This window comes from Nomascus leucogenys, chromosome 1a, assembly GCF_006542625.1.
Source record: "Nomascus leucogenys isolate Asia chromosome 1a, Asia_NLE_v1, whole genome shotgun sequence".
In the NCBI taxonomy this organism is placed as follows: domain Eukaryota; kingdom Metazoa; phylum Chordata; class Mammalia; order Primates; family Hylobatidae; genus Nomascus; species Nomascus leucogenys.
The window spans coordinates 49,571,652-49,592,609 of NC_044381.1; the positions used below are offsets into that span (position 1 = coordinate 49,571,652).

General features: G+C 41.2%; 1 pseudogene; it reads right to left on the reverse strand.

Annotated features, from left to right (window-relative positions):
* Nucleotides 1-2,514: 2,514 nt before the first annotated feature.
* Nucleotides 2,515-2,786, reverse strand: LOC100604665 (annotated as a pseudogene).
* Between the last annotated feature and the right edge of the window lie 18,172 nt (nucleotides 2,787-20,958).

Below are 20,958 nucleotides of genomic sequence, written 5' to 3' on the forward strand. Positions count from 1 at the left end.
AGGAAAATTCCCATGTTATTTTATTATACCCAGATGGATATGATTGGCCTTACTAGATGTACAGGACAGCATGAGAAGATTCAAGGAAAGTCTGCCTACTCACACCCACCACTTACCTCTCCCCAAAAGCTTTCTACATCTGCTCACTGATCCTGGAAATTACTTTCACAGATGTTCAAGTTTTTAGTTCACAATTAGAGAGAATGATAGTAGAAGGGATATGAGGTAAGGGAGCCCAGTTACCTTAAATTCACACAAAAACTGCACCAGACAATAGCAAATCTTTTCGTATACAATTTTGACATAAGAAGAGGAACATTGACAAATAACACAACAGCATGCTTCTGCCATTGATTTTTATCTAGACCATAACAGACATCACTAATGGCACCCAGCCCAATTTCCCTCTGAGCTTAGACACAAAAATCATCATAATACAGCACTCTAATCATAGTTGATACATGTGATTAGACCCAATATACCCATTCCAGGAATAAAGGGATGCAGAAATCTTTCTGCATGAGGAAGTGCATAAAGTGTCATGAGGTTGGCAAAGGCTGTGGAAGGAAAAGGGTGTGTTCTCCATGGTGCATTTAACCAACTTCCCAATTTTGTTTGGGATCAGTACCCCAAGATTCACAACACTGCTCAAAGAAGGCATCATTGGCAGGTAAATTGTAAGAGTGCAAATGCTGGTGGGGGAGGGTAAAGTGTTGCCTCCTTCCTGAGTTTCTTCTGTAACAGCCCAGGCTTCCACTACCATTGGAATAAAACCAATAGGTCACAAGTATTCATATGATTACCACAAAGACTGCTGTGATCGTAAATTACCTACCTTGGAACCTCAAAGACACAACTAAAGAGTTACATATAAGACTGCCAGTTCCGGCCCAGCATGGTGGCTCATGCCTATAACCCCAGCACTTTGGGAGGCTGAGGCAGGCGGATCACAAGGTCAGGAGATCGAGACCATCTGGCTAACATAGCAAAGCCCCGTCTCTATGTAAAAATACAAAAAAAAATTAGCTAGGCATGGTGGTGGGCACCTGTAATCCCAGCTACTTGGGAGGCTGAGGCAGGAGAATGGCGTGAACCCGGGAGGCAGAGCTTGCAGTGAGCCGAGATCACGCCACTGCACTCCAGCCTGGGCAACAGAGCAAAATTCCATCTCAAAAAAAAAAAAAAAAAAAGTGCCAGTTCCAGGTAAAACTGAATAAGCCCACTCTACTCTGTCTCACCCACTGGATAAAAATATAAAACCTGGAAATAATGCCTGGAGAAGCTATTTGAGGAATCAGAAAAGTAAACAGTAGACCAGTGGGAGGACGGGTAGATGAGTTCCTGTTTTTCCGCATCACTCAGCCTTGACACAAGGCAGGCCAAAACCTAGAAGTAGGTACCAGGAAATAAACACAGACAACTCCAGAAGAAGCCTTCAAATTTTGGATAAGAATGGTACAGGAGACTCCTAATACTCAGGCAAAGTGGGAGAAATCTCCCATTTTTCTTTCTTTTTTTAAAAATTTTTTTCCAAAACAAACTGTATCCAGCTTTATTAAAGGTACTTTTCATAAATAATCATGGTATTTCAGGCAGGATATGAGCAGACAATCATTAACAATATTCAACAATTTTCAAACTCCCTTCTTCCATGGACTACCAAAAGTCAGAAACCCACTATAAAACCCAATGAATTAGCCAGGCAGTAGCAGTGTGTACCTGTAATCCCAGCTACCCAGGAGGCTGAGGCAGGAGGATCACTTGAGCCTGGGAGGCAGAGGTCGAGATCGCACCACTGTACTCCAGTCTGGGTGACAGAGTGAGACCCTCAAAAAAAAAAAAAATGAAGTCTTCATCTGATGCTCTGAACAGAGAAACTTCAGAAGTTTAGAGTGAGGACTGACATTTCACATTTAGCATGTTGTTTAACAACTTTTCACGAGCCGACCTTGACTTTCAGGAAGTGAAATGAAAATGGCAGAATTTAACCAAAGATCCACAATCTAGAAATGGAACCACTGCTCTTTTGAGGGATGCCATCTCAGTGACATCACTGGAAAGTCCAGATTGCCTGACACACTGGTAACCAATTATTTGGAGTCAGGTCCCAACAGATGTCTGGGTTTAAGGGAGTTAAGTCTATGCTGAAAGGTGGAAAGGGAGAAGAGGACATAAAAAGAATTTGTTTTTCATACCACAAGGCTTTTGTGCCAAGGTGGCAATGTGTGTCAAAGTCAGGGAATCTCTCCCTTGGGAGCCAAGAGGAAGCCTCTCAAAACCAAAAGGGAAAGGTGATTTCCCTCCATCAATCCAGCTTCGGAGACATTCTATTAGTGACACATGCCCCATCCCCGAAAAACAACAATGAAGTGTTCTGTGTGCTAATAACATAGCTTAAGAAAAAAAAAAAAAAGTAAAACAAAATTCTGCATTTTTATAAAACTTGATTTTAAAAAATTGTATTTCAAACTGTACAGTCACCAGAAGTACACAGTTATCAAAAATGCACACACTTCACTTGGCATCTCCAGCGCCTTCAGCTTTCTGGGCCTGCTCTGTTTGGCATCTCCATTTTCTGCAGGCTTATTCTCCTCCTTGCCAGCATCAGCTTTTCCCTTTTTCCCTTTGGGTATCTTTTCTCCCTATTCTGCAGGGGACTTTTTAGGCTTGGGCTCTGGCTTTGGAGGAGCAGGTTTAGCAGACAACCTCGCGGATCTTCTCTGTGGTTCGTCCTTCACCTTGGCTTTGTCTCCTTTAGCATCCCCTTCAGCCTTCCTCTTGGGCATGGTGGTGGTGGGACGTAGGTGGTATGCCGGTTTTGGTCAGTCTGGGGATCGTTGCCGCCTCTTCTTCTTCCCTTTTTTTTTTAATTTTTATTTTTGTTGGTACATAGTAGGTGTATATATTTATGGGGTACATCAGATATTTTGCTACGGGCATATAATGCATAAAATCACAGCATGGAAAATGGGGTATCCATTTCCTCAAGCATTTCTCCTTTGTGTTAAAGACAATCCAATTATACTCTTTTCATTATTTTTAAATGTGCAATTGAATTATTTCGACGATAGTCATCTTATGATATAAAACACTAGGTATTATTCATTCATTCTTTCAAAGTACTTTTTGTATCCATTAGCCATCCCCACCTGGCCCCAATCCCTCACTACCCTTCCCAGCCTCTGGTCACCATCCTTCTACTCTCTATCTCCATGTGTTCAATTGTTTTGATTTTTAGATTCCACAAATAAGCGAGAACATGCAATGTTTGTCTTTCTGTACCTGGCTTATTTCACTTAGCATAATGACCTCCAGTTGCATCCATGTTTTTGCAAATGACAGGGTCTCATTCTTTTTAATGGCTGAATAGTACTCTATTGTGTATATGTACCACATTTTCTTTAACCATTCATCTGTTGATGGAAACTTAGGTTGCTTTCAAATCTTGGCTATTGTGAACAGTGCTGCAACAAACATGGAATTGCAGATATCTCTTTGATATACTGATTTCCAGCAGTGGGATTGCTGGATTATATGGTAGCTCAACTTTTAGTTTTTTGAGGAACCTCCAACTTTTCTGCAGTGACTATACTAATTTACATTCCCACCAACAGTGTATGAGGGTTCCCTTTTCTCCACATCCTCTCTAGCATTTGTTATTGCCTGTATTTTGGCTATAAATCATCTTAACAGAGATAAGATGATATCTCATTGTGGTTTGATTTGCGTTTCTCTGATGATCAATTATGTTGAGCACCTTTTCATATATCTATTTGTCATTTGTATGTCCTCTTTTGAGAAATGTCTATTGAGATCCTTTGCCCATTTTTTAAATGGATATTAGATTTTTTCCTATAGAGTTGTTTGAGCTTCTTATATATTCTGGTTATTAATCTCCTGTCAGATGCGTAATTTGCAAATATATTCTCCCATTCTGTGGGTTGTCTCTTCATTTTGTTGATTGTTTCCTTCACTGTGCAGAAGCTGGGATCTCATTTGTCCATTTCTATTTTGGTTGCCTGTGCTTGTGGGATATTTCTCATGAAATTTTTATCCAGACCAATGTCTTGGAGAGTTTCCCCAGTGTTTTCTTTTAGTAGTTTCATAGTTTCAGGTTTAACTCTTTAATCCATTTTGATAAGCCTTTAATCCATTTTGATTTGATTATTTGATTCGAATCAAAAACCTTAGAAATTTGCCTGATGTTCTATTCTACTGCAGTCAAGCTGGCACTTAAACCATAATATAAAGTCCTCCCACTCTCCCTCCTCTTTTCCATAGCAGAGGAGCCTCTCCCTGTAGCCACTGTCATCAAGTTTCATTCTGCCAGGCCATCGCCGATGTTCATTTAAAACCCAAGGATTCTGCAGTCAGCTTGTGGTGAATGCTGCCAGGCCTGGGACTCACCCTTCAGGGAAGTGGGTTCCCCTCTGCTTCAGGGCAGGTCCAGAAATGCTGTCCAAGAGCCTAGGCCTGGACTCGGGGACCCCAAGAATCCACTTGGTGCTCTACTTCACTGTGGCTGGTACCTAAGGTGTAAGACAAAGTCCCTTCACTTTTCCCTCTGCTTTTCTCAAACCAAAGGAGTCTTTCATCATAGCCACTACAGCTAGGAATGTGCTGGGTCACACCTGACGTCAGCACATCTAGAGCCCAAGGCCCACAGCATACTATCTGGGTATCACTGCTGGTTATTCACGGCCCAATTGCTCTTTGGTCAGGAGGTAATACATCCTGCTAGGACTGGGTCCTTCCTTCAAGGCAGCAGGCTCCCTTTTGGCCCAGGATGTGTCTAGAAATGTAATCCAGGAGCTAGGGCCTGGAACGGGGCCCTCATAGCTCTGCCCAGTGCCCTCTCCTACTATGGCTGAACTGCTATCCAAGATGCAAGACAAAGTCCTCTTTACTCTTCACTCTCCACTCCTTAAGCAGAAGGAAGGAGACAATGTCATTGCTACAAGCTGCACTGCCTGGTGTTAGGGGAGGGACAGTGCAAGCGCTCCTTTAGCTGCCCTGACTGGTGTCTTCCTAGGTCACGTGCCACTTTAGTCCTGTGGCTCTGAGCCCAGCCTAGCATTAGGAGTTGCTTAGGATTTGCAGTTCTTGTGTCCTAGACTGCCTTTCAAGTTTACCTATGACCCCAGAGCACTTTGGGCCCCAGTGGCCAAGCTTGCCGAGAAACCTGAGGTCCAGCCAATGGGATGAGTGGTTCCCCTCTGGCTAGGTCTGATCCAAGTTCTCCCTCTGTGCACTGGCACTGGCTGAGCCCAGCACGGCTTTATTCTCTGCTATGACAAGGCAGTACTGAGTTCATTGTAAAGTCCCCCAGTCACTGCTCTCCCTCCTCCAAGGGCACAGACTCTCCACACTACAAGGCTGCTGCCAGGGATGGGAGAGGCGTGGCGTCAGCATTTCAAGATTTTCTCTCCTGCCCTCCTCAATGCCTCTTTCAATGATACGAAGTTAAAAACAGATACTATGATTTCTCACCTGATTTTTGGTTCTTATGATGGTGCTTTTCTGTGTGCAGATAGTTGCTAAAATTTGGGTTCCTGTGGGTGGTAGGAACAATGTAGGCTTGTAGACCGCCATTTTTCTCCGCCCGCCCATTATTTTTTCTTTTACAATCTCCATGCTATCACGTCCCAGCCACCAGAAATCCTCCATTGGTGGCAGTGGTGGCATTAATGGCAGCAACAGCAGCAGCAGCAGCAGGGTCCACAGGCACCTAAAACTTTGTAGAATGGAAACTTTGTTCTCTCCTCAGAGAAGCTATGGTCTCAAGAGGATGGATCAACTCAAACAGGAGTTGATTTTTTTCTTCTCTTACTTCCTACTGCTTGGCCCCAGATGTGGGTGCAATTATGAGACTTCTGTGGCAAACTCTGATAACAAAAGTTCCAGCTTTCTGCCTAAAAAGACAAAAATAGGGACAGTGAACTGGAAAGGACCACAAAGATCATAGAAAGGAAGGAGCTCAGGAAAGTGACCACATGAAGCTGTTTATGAACTCACGGACTCACTCTCCAACTACACATGTGGGATATCATAGACTTGAGAACTAAACTGTAGGACAGACCACTGCCCGGGTCCCAGACTGACCAATGGATGGTGCACACATGAGACAGACTCAAGTAGCACTTCAAAACATTTGAAAGCAGAACTGACATTGAAACCACAACCCATAGAAGAAAGGTCAGAACTTACAGCCTGTATCCAAATGAGTGAATTGCCTACTAAAGCAAGAAGACCAACATTATCCATAGGATTTAAACAAGACCTAGAGTCTCATAACATATTATCATATTATTCAAAATTTCCAGGATATAATCCAAAAGTAATAAGCATATAATCAGGAAAATCTCAACTTAAGAAAACATGATTAACAGACACAAACATCAAGATTACACACATATTACAAGTATCTGAGAGAGATTATAATGCAGCTAATGCAAAAGTGCTCCAAGAAGTATGACAAACAATCTTAAAGCAAACAGAAAGAAAATCTCAGCAAAAAAATAGAAAATAAAAAGAAGAACCAAATGGAAATTTTGGGGCTAATAAATACAATAACCAAAATTTTAAAACTCACTGAAAGAGCTTAATAGCAAATAAAGATGAGAGTTGAATGCACCAGTGAACTTGAAGATAGACCAATAGAAATTGTTCAACAATAGAAAAAAAAATTAAAAATATAATTGAGTGGAGCCTCTGGGACCTAATGTGCTATACCAAAAAGCCTAATATTTGTGTTATAGGAATCTCATCAGGAAAGGAAAAAGGGTGTGGGGCTAAAAAAATATTTAAAGAAATAGCAGTTAAAAATTTACTACCTTTGGTGAAAGACATAAAACATAAAACTTACAGATTCGAGAACCAGTAAGCCCCAGTCCCAAAAGAAAGACATGCCCAAACACATCATAATCAAATTGCTCAAAACAAAAAACTAGGCCAGGCAGGGTGGCACACACCTATAATCCCAGCATTTTGGGAGGCTGAGGCGGGTGGATCACCTGAGGTCAGGAGTTCGAGACCAGCCTGGCCAACATGGCGAAATTCTATCTCTACTAAAAATACAAAAATTAGCTGGGCATGGTGGCATGCGCCTGTGGTCCCAGCTTCTTGGGAGGCTGAAGCAGGAAAATTGCTTGAACCCGGGAGGCAGAGGTTGCATTGAGCTGAGATTGCACCACTGCACTCCAGCCGTAAAAAAAAAAAAACCTAAAGACAAGGACAACAGTGCATTACTTATAGGGGAATAATGATTCAAATAATTCCAGATTTCTCGCTGGAAACCATGGAGGCCAGAAGTAAAATGACATTTTTTACAGTGCTGAAAGAAAATAGCTGTCAACACAGAGCGAAATATCCATGAAAATATCCTTCAGCAATGACAGGTTTTTTAAAAAATAGATAAATAAATAAATAAATGAAGGACATCTCAGGCAAGAAAAACCATGAGAATTTACTGTCACAGACCTACTCTAAAAGAATTGCTAAAAGAAATTCTTCAGACAGAAGGAAAATGATACCACAAGGAAATGTGCAACATTAAGAATGAAGAAAGAGCAACAGAAATGTTAAATATCTGGTTAAGTATAATAGACAAATCTTCTCCTCTTGAGATCTTTAAAATATGTGTGACAACCAAAAGCAAAAATTATAACAATATCTGATGAGGTTTTTATTGTATGTAAATGTATTAGATAAGACAACTATGACAAAGATTGTGGAGAAAAAAGAGATGCATATGGTGGCAAGATTCTACATTTCACTTTGTGCCAGGGGTCCCTACGACCACACTCAGGTTCATTGATTTGCTAGAAAGATTCACAGAACTCAGAAAAGTTGTTAATGATCATGGTTACAGCTTATTACAGCAAAAGGATACAGATAAAATCAGCAAAGGTGAAAAATGCATGGGGCAGAGTTCAGGAGAAACCAAGAGCAAGCTTCCAGTTGTCTTCTTAATTTTCCCCACAATGATGTGTGAAAACACATATGGCTGACTGCCAACCAGTGCCAGGATTTGGTGTCCAGGATTTGTTTTGGGGGTTGGCCACATAGGCATGAAACATCCATATGACAAACCTTACTCAGTCTCCAGCTTCTACAGAGGTCAAACGGATACAACGTGGACAAGGCCCCAGTCATAAATCACATTGTTGACATAAACTATCTGGCAAGGCCCAAGGCCCAGGTATAGATACTTCTATCAAACAGGATATTCGAAGGGCTTAGAGATTACCTCCCAGAAGCTGGTCAAAGGCCAGGCCTTTTTTGGGAATGTTCAGGCCTTGAACATTCCAAGCCTGCTAAATTAATCCTTTACTGAACATACTTGAAGAGGTATAATATTGATTCTAAGTAGAATGTAATGAGTTATGTTATTATATATTATTATGATGTTATTATAATCCCTAGATCAACTACTAAAAAGAAATACCAAAAAATGGTCAAAGACACAATGAATAAATTAAATAGAATACTAAAATTTGTTCAACTATCCCCAGAAAAGAAGCTGAAAGGGAAATAGAGAAATAAAAATCAGAGGAAAAACAGAACACATATAATAAAATGGTAGCTTCAAATTTAGATATTTCAATAATTACATGTAAATGCTAAATTAAGTGTAAATATTCTAACTATATCAATTAAAAGACAGAGATCAGAATGGATATAAATGGATTTAGAAGTCAATAAAAACATGAGATCACATGCTGCCTACAAGAAATGCACCACAAATATAATGATATAGGTATGTTAAGTAAAATAATGGAAAGAATATACCATTCAAACATGAATTAAAAGAAACCTGGCATGGCATTATTAGTAACAGACAAAGTAAATGTTAAAGCCAGGGATAAAGAGACATTATACGATGATAAAAGGGTCAGTTCACCAAAAACACATAACAATCCTAAATGTGTATGCACCTAACAACAAAGCAGGCTGGGTGCAGTGGCTCACACCTATAATCCTAGCACTTTGGGAAGCCAAGGTGGGCAGATCACCTGAGCTCAGGAGTTTGAGACCACCCTGGGCAACATGACAAAACCCCATCTCCATGAAAAATACAAAAATTAGCCAGGTGTGGTGGTGCACACCTGTAGTCTCAGCTACTTGGGGGGCTAAGAGCAGGAGGATCACTAGAGCCTGGGAGGTTGAGGCTGCAGTGAGCTGTGTTCACACCACTGCACTCCAGCCTGGGTGACAAAGTGAGACCTTGTCACAAAACAAACAAACGAACAAGTAAAAAACACAAAGCTTCATGAACTAAAAAGTGAGATAACTAAAAGAAGAAATAGATACATCCAAAATTATAATTGGAGACTTCTATACTCCTCTCTCATTAATCAACAGAACTAGTAGATATAAAATTAGCAAGGATATAGAACAGAACAATACTATCAACCAACTAAATCTAATTTCATTATAGGACATTTCATTCATCAGGTAGATTGTACATTTTTTTCAGATACTTACGAAACATTCACCAAGACAGAGTGTATCCTACAGATTTCAAAGAGTTGTATCATGCAAAGTATGTTTCCTGACTGTAATGGAATTAAGCTAGAAATCAATAATAGGAAGATAACAGGAAAATCTACAAAACACTTGGAAATTAAACAATATACTTCTCAATAATCCATGGGTCAAAGAGGAGTTATCAAGGGAAATTAGAAAATATTTTTAACTGAATAAAATAAAACTACAATATATCAAAAATTATGGAATGAAATTAAAGGAGAGATTAGAGGGAAATTTAAAGCATTAAATGCTCACATTAAGAAAGAAGGTCTCAAATTAGTTCATTTAAGCTTCTACCTGGAACAAAATAAATCCAATGCAAGGACAAGAAAGAGGATAAAAAAGTTAAAAGCAACAATCAATGAAACGGAAAAAAGAAAAACAGTAGAGAATATTAGTGCAACAAAGAGATAGTTCCCTTTAAGAGATCAACACGATTGATAATCAGTCTCCATCAAGACTAAAAAAGAAGATCAATAAAACGGATAAACCTGATATGGTCTGGATTTGTGTCCCCGCCTAAATCTCACGTAAAATTGTAATCCCCATGTGTTGGAGGAGGAGCCTGGTGGGAAGTGATTGGATCCAGAGGGTGGATTTCCTCCTTGCTGTTCTCGGGTTAGTGAGTGAGTTCTCACGAGATCTGGTTGTTTTAAAGTGTGTAGCACCCCCATCCTCGCTCTCTCCTCCTCCTGCTCCAGCCATGTAAGGCATGCCTCCTTCCTCTTCACCTTCCACCATGATTGAAAGTTTCTTGAGGCCTCCTCAGCCATGCGTCCTGTATAGCCTGCAAAGCTGTGTGAGCCAATTAAACCTTTTTTCTTTATAAATTACCCAGTCTCCAGTAGTTCTTAATAGCAATTAGAGAACAGACTAATACAAACTTGTAGCAACACTGACAAAGGAAAAAACAGAGAAGTCACAAACTACTAACATCAGGAATAAAAAGGGTGACATACTGTAGAAATTAAAAGAATAATAAGAGGATGTTGCAAACGATTCTACACACATAAATTCAATAACAGATAAGATGGAGCACTTCTGCAAACCACAAACTAACAACTCACTCAAGATGAAACAGAAAACCTGGAAAAAATTGAATTAGGAGTTAAAAATCACCTGAAAAAGAAATCTTCAGGCTCCAGGTATTTAATTGATGAATTCTACCAAAACAATTAAAGAAGAAATGGCCAGGCATGGTGTCTCACCTCTGTAATCCTGGCACTTTTGGGAGGCCGAGGCTGGCAGATCACTTGAGGTCAGGAGTTTGAGACCAGCCTGGCCAACATGGTAAAACCCTGTCTCTACTAAAAATACAAAAATCAGCTGGGAGTGGTGGCACACACCTGTAGTCCTAGCTACTAGGCAGGCTGAGGCAGGAAGATCACTTGTAACCCAGCATGCAGAGGTTACAGTGAGCCAAGATCGCACCACTGCACTCCACCCTGGGCAACGGAGCAAGACTCTGTCTCAAAAAAATTAATTAATTAATTAATTAAGAAATAGCACAGATTCTTTTTTCTTTTCTTTTTTTTTTTTGGGGGGGGGACAGCGTCTCACTCTGTCACCCAGGCTGGAGTGCAGTGGAACAATCTTGGCTCTCTGCAAGCTCCGCCTCCCGAGTTCACGCCACTCTCCTGCCTCGGCCTCCCAAGCAGCTGGGACTACAGGCACCCGCTACCACACCTGGCTAATTTTTTTGTATTGCTAGTAGAGACGGGGTTTCACCATGTTAGCCAGGATGGTCTGGATCTCCTGACTTTGTGATCCGCCCGCCTTGGCCTCCCAAAGTGCTGGTATTACAGGCATGAGCCACCGCGCCTGGCGAAATAATACAGATTCTAAACAAACTTTCCCAGAAAATAAAAGAGAAGGGAACACTTCCCAACTTATTTTATCAGGGCAGCATTATTGATACTAAGTCCAGACAAAAACATTACAAGAAAATAAAATGATATGCATTATGAATATTTTTGCAAAAACACTCAATAAAATATTAGCAAATTTAATCCAACAAGCTATAAAAAAGAATAACATACTGGTTCAATTCGCAAACATCAATCAATGTAACCCATCATTATGACATTCTAAAGAAAACCACATGATCCTATCAATGTATGCAAAAATATCACTTGGCAAAATTCAATATTCATTCATGATTTTAAAAACTCTCAGCAAACCGAAATAGAGTGGAACTTCCTTAACCTAATAAAAGGTATTGTCAGTGGGCTAAATTGTGTTACCCCAAAATTTATGTAATGCCCTAATCCCCAGTACCTCAGAATGTGACTGTGTTTGGAGATACAACCTTTAAAGAGGTAACTAAATCAAAATGAGGCTGTTAGGGTAGACCCTAATCCAATCTGACTGTGGTCTCTATGAGAAGAGGAAATTTGGACAGAGAAGCACCAGGGATAAGCCCGCACAGAGGAAAGACCATATAAGGATATAGCAAGAAGGAGGCCATCCACAAGCCAGGAAGAGAGGCTCCAGAGAAAATAAACCTGCCTACACCTGGTTCTTGGACTTCTAGGCTCCAGAAATGTGAGAAACAAGCTTCTGTTATTTAAGCCACTCAGTTGATGGTACTTTGTTATGGCAACCTTAGCAAACTAATACAAGTACCTACAAAATAGCTACAGCTAACATATTTAGGGATGAAAGGCTGAATGCTTTTTCTCCCAAGATCAGGAATAAGGCAAGAATGTCTGCTGTCATTGCTCTAGTGCATACGAAGAGGAGAGTTCAGGAGGAGATTTCAGGTGATTTATCAAGGTAGCCCATTCCAGAGATGTTATCTCCTCAGGTCAGTACCCCCCAAGACCAAACACACACACACCACACACACACACACACACACACACACACACCTGTTATCTGCATGTCTTAGTTAAAACTAATTTTCACCCACAATATCAAAATAGTTGCCTCAATTCACTTTAAATGTCCAGAAGCAGCTTGGGCATAATGAGGAAAAGGGACAGGGAGTCAAATTAGCAGCAGGATTATGAGGTCTGCATAAAAGAAAACTTAAAAAGGAAAGAAGAATCTCAGGGCGCTCATATATGAAAATTACAGCCTGCACATCCCTGCAGTGTTATAAAGGGTCAGGGTGCATTTGATGGAGCTTTCTAACCATTTTGTTCTCTGGCATAATATAATATCTGTATTCTAATTAAAAAGGAGAAAAGGATGATTATTTAAAAAGCATAAAGCTTCTTAGAAACCTCAGTTTCTGGCATTTATTTGAAGGTTTCTACTCTCCCCACATATAATGTATCTGAGCAATTTAGAACTGTATCTAACAGGCTCCACTTCACATCTACTCTTACAAGAAAATGGTTTCATGCAAAATGTGAAAATTGCAGCTGGAGCCATTATGTAAGCTACTTAACCTATAGTAGGGGAGGTCTACATGCTATATGTTGCTCTGGATTGTCATGGAAAAAAAATGGTTCAAAAGAAAATAAGGATTATGTTCTGAGGCTGTTTTCCCCTGAGGCTCTTTAAACAATGCCTCTATCTGTTCCCCATTTTCCAATTGTCTTTTCCAGAGATGTGGCAATAATTTATTAGTATTATGTGCTGTCACTTCTGCATTAGTAAACACCAGGACCTGCTGAGTAATTACAGAATAACCTCATAATAAAATGCAGTGAAGAGCTCTAATTAAATGTTAATGTTGCTTAAAACTATCCTACTTTAAAATGAAAATTTTCCATCCATGTATCCTAATGAGTTATCAGAATGCATTACTCCCAAATAAAATGTACAAACGAGAAGGTAAACATAAAATATTACCACCAGTAGGCATGTGTGTGGAAACATTTATAATCAAAATTAATATACTACATTAAAATTACTGAAATATAAATGCATACCAAAATGCTGTAACAACAATGGGGGAAGATTTTTATGAAAGCTCATGCTTCACTTTGAAAGGGAAAAATGCCAAATTATTCTTCAGTCACGTAGTAGGCAATAGAGGTTAAAGCTACTTCTGAACATGGGACTAATGCAAGTTAAACTAAGAACATCTACAACTTCTATAAAATCATAGAGCTAAAAGAAAACTCACTGTCTAACTGAGGAAACAAGCCTTCCATTTACTTTATTCTTTAAAATCTGCCAAGAAGGGGTTCCCCTCCCATATTATGTTGCTCTGCTTCTTCACCCACACATCATCCTTCTGGGCATTTAGTGTGCTGACCTAGGTAGACATGGTGAAAATCTATTACTCATAGGTATCTGCATAAACCCATTACTCTTTTTGTTTTTTTTTTTTTTTTTTTTTTTTTGAGATGGAGTCTCACTCTGTCACCCAGGCTGGAGTGCAGTGGCACAATCTTGGTTCACTGCAACCTCCGCCTCCCATGTTCCAGTGATTCTCCTGCCTCAACCTCCCAAGTAGCTGGGATTACAGGTGCCCACCACCACACCCAGCTCATTTTTTACAGTTTTGGTAGAGACGGGGTTTCACCACATTGGCCAGGCTGGTCTCAAACTCCTGACCCCAAGTGATCCACCCACCTCGGCCTCCCAAAGTGCTAGGATTACAGGCGTGAGCCACCAGGCCCCGCCCAACCCATTTCAATTTTCATATCACAGGAAGAAAGTGACAATCATTCCTCCTTCCTTTACATTGCCGGAATAAACAAGTCAATCCATTTAGTCTTTGGAAAAGACCTATCCCCCAACTCTTCTGCCATTATCTGCTGAAATCTGCTGTACATTCTTCTCACATTTCTGTCAAACCACTTATACTGCTACTTCTCATAGGCCTAATTAATATTCTTTCATGTAATCAGTTTTAAAATACAATCACACACCTGGTATAGTATTGCCTAAAGAATTCAGCAATACGTGTTCCTGTTTTGTACCTCCTGTTAGCTTACTCTTTTTCTCCAAGATGAAAAACTAAGAAAAGTTTTATCATTGACAAATTTGAAATCTTTGTTTCTATTACCAGGCTCTTGTGTTATTAGGGATATGTGCCCACTTCACTGACCTGAGTCCTGGATATCTCCCACACTTGACCTTCCAAGCAGTGGAATCCCTCACACCCACTTATAATACAAGCTGTTGATGCTGCTATTGATAAAGATATTTGTTTACCACTGACTGTGATGAGATATGTTGGGACCTTTTCTTCCCAGTTTACACCAAATACATAGAAGAGGTGACTTTTCCTAGCGTTCCTCAGATTCTCTTTGGCCATGGCTATGTCTCTTTGGAACAAGACTAGATGCTCCGTGAACTTCTGCTGAACAGCTTGTACAGCCTGAGAGGAGAGGGAGGGAAGGCAAGGAGACATCCAGCGCCTGGCTGAGACATCTCATGTTCACTCCCATCACTGGGAACTTCCCATCTGTGTGCAGGGGATTGTCTGTGTCAAGAAGAACTAACATGGCACTGACCACCAATCAGTCACCAGACACCACAAAGAGTTGTCGGCAAATGGCAAGACCTCCCCTGCTGCCCCTTGGAGAACAGGAAATAGATTCACTTGGCAGTTTTCAGGAGGATAATACTTCAGGACACAAGCTCTGGAGTCAGACAGACTTGAGTTTGCATCTCAGCTCTGATGCTTGCTAGTTGTGCCCCCTTGAGCAGTTTGCTTAATCTCTCTGAGCCTCCATTTCATCATCTATACATTGAGAATAATGCTCACCTCACAAGATTATATTATGAGAAATAGGTGAGCAATATATGACAAGCACTTGGCATGCTGAGTGATACAAGTATTTAATTAGTGGAAGCTGCTATTATTACTACTACCGCCTCTATTAATGGTGTCTTTCCCCGCAAGTAGCAACACCTCCTGGCTTCTATAACAATGATGTTCTTACCTTGAAAAACTTTCAAGTCATCCTTGCCTCTCCCTCAGTCCCCACATCCAAAGTCACCAGGTCTTATCAATCCATCCTCTCCTTTGCATCTCCATTGCCACTCCTCTAGTTTATATCTTCACTAACTCTCACCTTGACCTTCACTCAGTAAATGTTTATTAAAGCACCTACTGTGTGCTGGGCATGGTGTAAAATACACACATGTAAAATATCTCCAAATATGTATAATCTGGTGGTACGGCAAGGAAATACAGACATTTAGACAGGTAACCAGAATGCAAGGCCAAATGAAACAGGATGGAATATTTAGGAAGGTTTCACATACATATGATTCAACAACAACAAAAAAGATGTACAGAAAGATTTCACAGAGGCATTGCCCCTTGAGGGGAAACTTGAACAATGAATAAAAAGAAGAAAAAAAGGCATTACAGTCTGAGAAAACAGCACGAGCAAACACAAGACCTCAAGAATTTTGTCACGTGGAGAAAATGCTGAGTTATACAGTGGGACCAGAGTGGGTGGGGAGGACAGAGCCACAGCTGAAGTCAGAAGCAGTCAGTCAGGGAAGTGGAGTGCTTCCAATTCCCCTTCAATGTGGATTCTTCCTGCCTCAAGGTGGATTCCCCTTCAAATTCTGCCTCCACCCCTAAAGGCTGTACAGCTATAGACAAAGGACTTACCTTCCCTGAGACTCATTTGTAAAATGCAGACAACAAAATACCTACTTCATGCTGTTCTTGAGGGGATTAAATGAAATAATGTAGGTAAAGAACTTTACACAATGCCTAGACTACAGTAGGCACTTCACAGATGGTAGTTACTGTTTTCCTAGGAAGCTGTCATGGACTGAATGTTTGTATTTCACAAAAATGTGTATGTCAAAACCCTAACCCACAGTCTGGCTTTATTTGGAGATGGGGCCTCTATGGAACTAAGGTTAAATGAGGTCATAGGGTGTGACCCTGGAGTCTTGACTCAAAAGGATTAGCCTTTATAGAAAGAAACACCAGAGAGCTTGCTCTCTCTCTCCATGAGCACCACCAAGTAAAGGCCACATAAGCACACAGTAAGAAGGTGGCCATTTGCAAGCCATCTGCCCTCACCAGAAACTGAACTGGCCAGAACCTTGAACTTCTAGCCTCCATAACCGTGAGAAAATAAATTTCTGTTGTTTAAGCCCCAAGTCTATGGTATTTTATTATGGCAGCTCAAGCTGACTAGTACGGAGGCCTTGAATGGCATATTAAGGGGTTTATTCTTTATTTTGTGGACAATGGAGATGCCTTAAACATTTCTGAGAAGGCAAGAATTAACATTTATATCTGACTATCTGAGAGTTGAAGAGTAATGGGGATGTCCTCTTTACTGACCTCCTGCACCCCGCCCCTGCCTCTTCCCATCCATTCATGACAACCAGTCTATGACTAATATCTTCAATATGGCTCAGATGAGCTGCTCAAAATGTTGGCCTATAGAATACAGCCTGGATCCCTTAGTTTGGCATTCAAGCTGGGAAGATCAGACCCTGGCTTGTGCCACATTTGTGTCTTTGCTCAAGCTGTTCCTTCCACCAATAATATTCTTTCCTACTGTTTTCAGACAGAATCCAATTTATCCTCTAAGACCAATGTCCATGCCACTTGTCTTATGATGTCTCCTCTCCACTGAACCCCTGCCGTTTATGCCTCTAGCATGTCATAGTGGTCAACCTCTCTATTCTAAATAATGTTGTTTATAGCTCCTCTAGTAGACTGTAATGACCTGAGGTCAATTTTTGTGGCTTTCACATTACATGGCACAGAAAAGAATCTGAAGGGGGTATGAGGGAAAATCTATAAAGCAGGAGAGAAAAACATTAGGCTTACATAGGAGAAGGGAGAGAGTCTAGAAGGGAAGGGGGTTTTGGAGAGCAAAAACTCTTATTGAAAGGAGAATTAGAGTCACTTGATGTAGGTGTGCATTGTGAAACAGATGAATTTCCCCCCACCCCAATTCCCTACAGAGTCTCCATCTCCATTATACTCCCATACATGCGAATTCTCTGAAATTCCCATGAGATACTAGATGGGAAAGATGGTTATTGGGTGACAATAATCATAATCATAGTTAACATCTGTTGAAGATATACCTGGTGCCTGGCGCTGGGCTACAGTACAGGTTTTCGGTATTCCATATATTATGTTCTTTTTTAGTCCTGAAATGCCTGTCTTTCTGTTGGTATAATGTGGCCATTTAGGTGTTCTTTTAATCTGAAATTTTATTCAGAGATTTATCCAGAGGATTATATGCTGCGTTAAAACAATGAGTTCAGTCAGGGAGCATTCAATTAGAAAGTTTCTAACCCTATCCCTCCTCTGTTTAAGACTAATACTAAGACCCTTACTTAAGACTCAGGCACTTACATAACTGTAGTTTTAATTCCAACTTTCTGGCTTACTAATGAGGAAAAACAACTTTTATTTTGATTTTGAAAACATCTATTAAATCCCTATAAAATATCTTGGTTTTTAAAAAATACATCTGAGATAATCTTTCCCTACACATATTTTAAAAACCTTAAAACCTTTTCCTTTTTTAAAAATGTTTTATTTCCATAGGTTTTGGGGGGAGCAGGTGATGTTTGGTTACATGAGTAAGTTCTTTGCTGGTGATTTGTGAGATTCTGGTGCACTCATCTCCAGAGCAGTATACACTGAACCCAGTTTGTAGTCTTTTATCCCTCACTCCCTTCCCACCCTTTCCCCTGAGTCCCCAAAGTCCATTGTATCATTCTTATGCCTTTGCATCCTCATAGCTTAGCTCCCACTTGTGAGTGAGAACATACGATGGACAAACAACTTTTTTATGTCATTAGTCATTTCTATTTGCCCCCCCAGTCTATCAGAGTCACTGGTGAAAACTGGCAAAGGGTGAAGGAGAACTCAGAGAGGAAGAGGCGAGGTGCCTAGGATTAATCCCAGCCCTTGGCATGGAGCCTGCCTGCCTCCCTTTTCCCAGGACCCAGTTCTGTCTCCTTCCCTCCCCTCTATTCCTCCAAGGCCAGCCCCAACCTTTCCTAAGATTTTTATTTTATCTAAAAACTTCCCAATAATTCTACTTAGAGATACTGAAGCAGGAGGACAAAGGATCCACAGTCACAAGCCCGGCGTACTTGCAAGTGAAACAACACCCAGAGACAAAATTTATGTTTAAATAAAATATGGAGATTTCTGGTTACACGAAATAAATATACAAATTACCAATATTCTCAATGGGCTTCAATGTGTGCAGTTAGTAACCATGCCCTTTGCTGAGAACTCTACTTGCCTTGTCTATTTCAGTCCTCATGGAGGGAGGTGCTGAATAATTACTATCTATCTCATTTAGCAATGGGAAGGGTAGGAAGTTACCCTGGGTAGATGGCGCAGGACACTGAAAGTCCTGTTTTAATTTTGACACAAGGAAAAGAGATTTTGCTATATGCCCTCAGCTAGCTTAGGTAGGAAAGGCAGAATCTCCCTTCTTATTTTAATCAATATATGACTGATTTAAAGGAGCCTCAGAGGCCTTTAGCTCTAACAAGGCCCAATCTCTAGGAATTTAAGAATGACAGTGAGGCTGGCACTTGAGGAGCCTGATGCATGATACCACCAGGGCGCTGAAAGAACACGGCTTATATCACATCTCACACCCTGCCTAGAGAAAGCCACTTTTATTCTAGGCCAAATTCCAAAGTGAACCTGGCGATGGATTTGTTATAATGTTAAAGTGAAATAAAATTGTTTCCAGTAATACAATCACTTTCCTGCTTTTGAAATCTTTATTGTTATTACAAAAGCAAATAAAACACACAGAAGGGCCGGGCGCGGTGGCTCAAGCCTGTAATCCCAGCACTTTGGGAGGCCAAGGCGGGCGGATCACGAGGTCAGGAGATCGAGACCATCCTGGCTAACAGGGTGAAACCCCGTCTCTACTAAAAATACAAAAAATTAGCCGGGCATGTTGGCGGGCGCCTGTAGTCCCAGCTACTCGGGAGGCTGAGGCAGGAGAATGGCGTGAACCCCGGGAGGCGGAGCCTGCAGTGAGCCGAGATCGCGCCACTGCACTCCAGCCTGGGGGACAGAGCAAGACTCCGTCTCAAAAAAAAAAAAAAAAAAAAAAAAAAAAAAAAAAAAACCACACAGAGACTGTTGCTGTGCACACCTGCAGTTCTTATTGCAAGCTCCCCCAACCCTCCCTGAGGGCTTTCTCTAGCAGCAGAAATTAGCTCACTACTGTGCAGGGCAGGCAGGCACTGCCAGGCTGTAAGCCAATCCCTAATCCCTCCATAACGAATGGGAGATGGAGGGTAAATTGCCCCTCGGGTGGGACAACCTGAGGTGTGTTCTACACAGTTTTCAGAGGCCCCCAGTGGGATGCAGATCCCGTTGCCCCCAGCAGTGACCTGCTCTGAAGTAGTTTCCTTCCTTTCCCTCTCCCTTCACCTCTGTCATCAGGGCTTCCTGGGATTACCTCCCAAATAAACTACTTCTGCAAAAATCAATATATACATCTGGGAAAGCCCAACTCAAGACAATTGCTGTAGTTTGAATATATATATATATATATATATATATATATATATATATATACTTTGTTTGTTTGTTTGTTTGTTTGTTTTGGAGATGAAGTCTCACTCTGTCGCCCAGGCTGGAGTGCAGTGGTGCGATCTCGGCTCACTGCAACCTCCACCTCCTGGGTTCAAGCTATTCTCCTCCCTCAGCCTCCCGAGTAGCTGGGACTACAGGCATGTGCCACCCCACCCGGCTAGTTTTTTTTATTTTTAGCAGAGACGGGGTTTCACCCTATTGGCCAGGCTGGTCTCAAACTCCTGACCTTGTGACCCGCCCACCTTGGCCTCCCAAAGTGCTGGGATTACAGGCATGAGCCACCTCGCCTGGCCCAGTAGTTTGAATATTTATCCCCTCCAAAAGTCATGTTGAAACTTAATCCCCAGTGTGGCAGTATTGAGATAGGGCCTTTAAGAGGTGATTGGATCATAAGGGCTCTGCCCTTATAAGTGGATTAATCCATTCATGGATGAATGGGTTAAAGGGTCAATGAATGTATGGGTTACCATGGGAGTAGAATGGGTTGCTTTATAAGAAGAGGAAGAGGGACCTGAGCTCATACATTCACACGCTCATCCCTCTTGCTGTGTGATACCCCGCCTTGCCTCAGTTCAGAGTCCCCACCAGCAAGAAGGTTCTTACCAGATGTGGCCCCTCGCCCTGGGACTTCATAGCCTCCATAACTGGAAGAAATAAATTTCTTTTCTTTATAAATTACCCATTCCGTTTTCCATTGTTATAAGCAATATAACAATGCCCATATATGAGTTTGCTGAGGCTGCAATACCAGAGTACCACAGACTGGGTGGCTTAAACAACAGATACTTATTTTCTCACAATTCCAGAGGCTGGAAGTCCAAGATCAAAGTGTCAGCAGGGTTATTTCTTCTGAGGCCTCACTCCTTGGCTTATAGATGGCCATCTTTTCCCCTTGTGTTTACACAGCCTTTCCTCTATTGTGTCTTTGTCCTCATCTACTCCTCTTA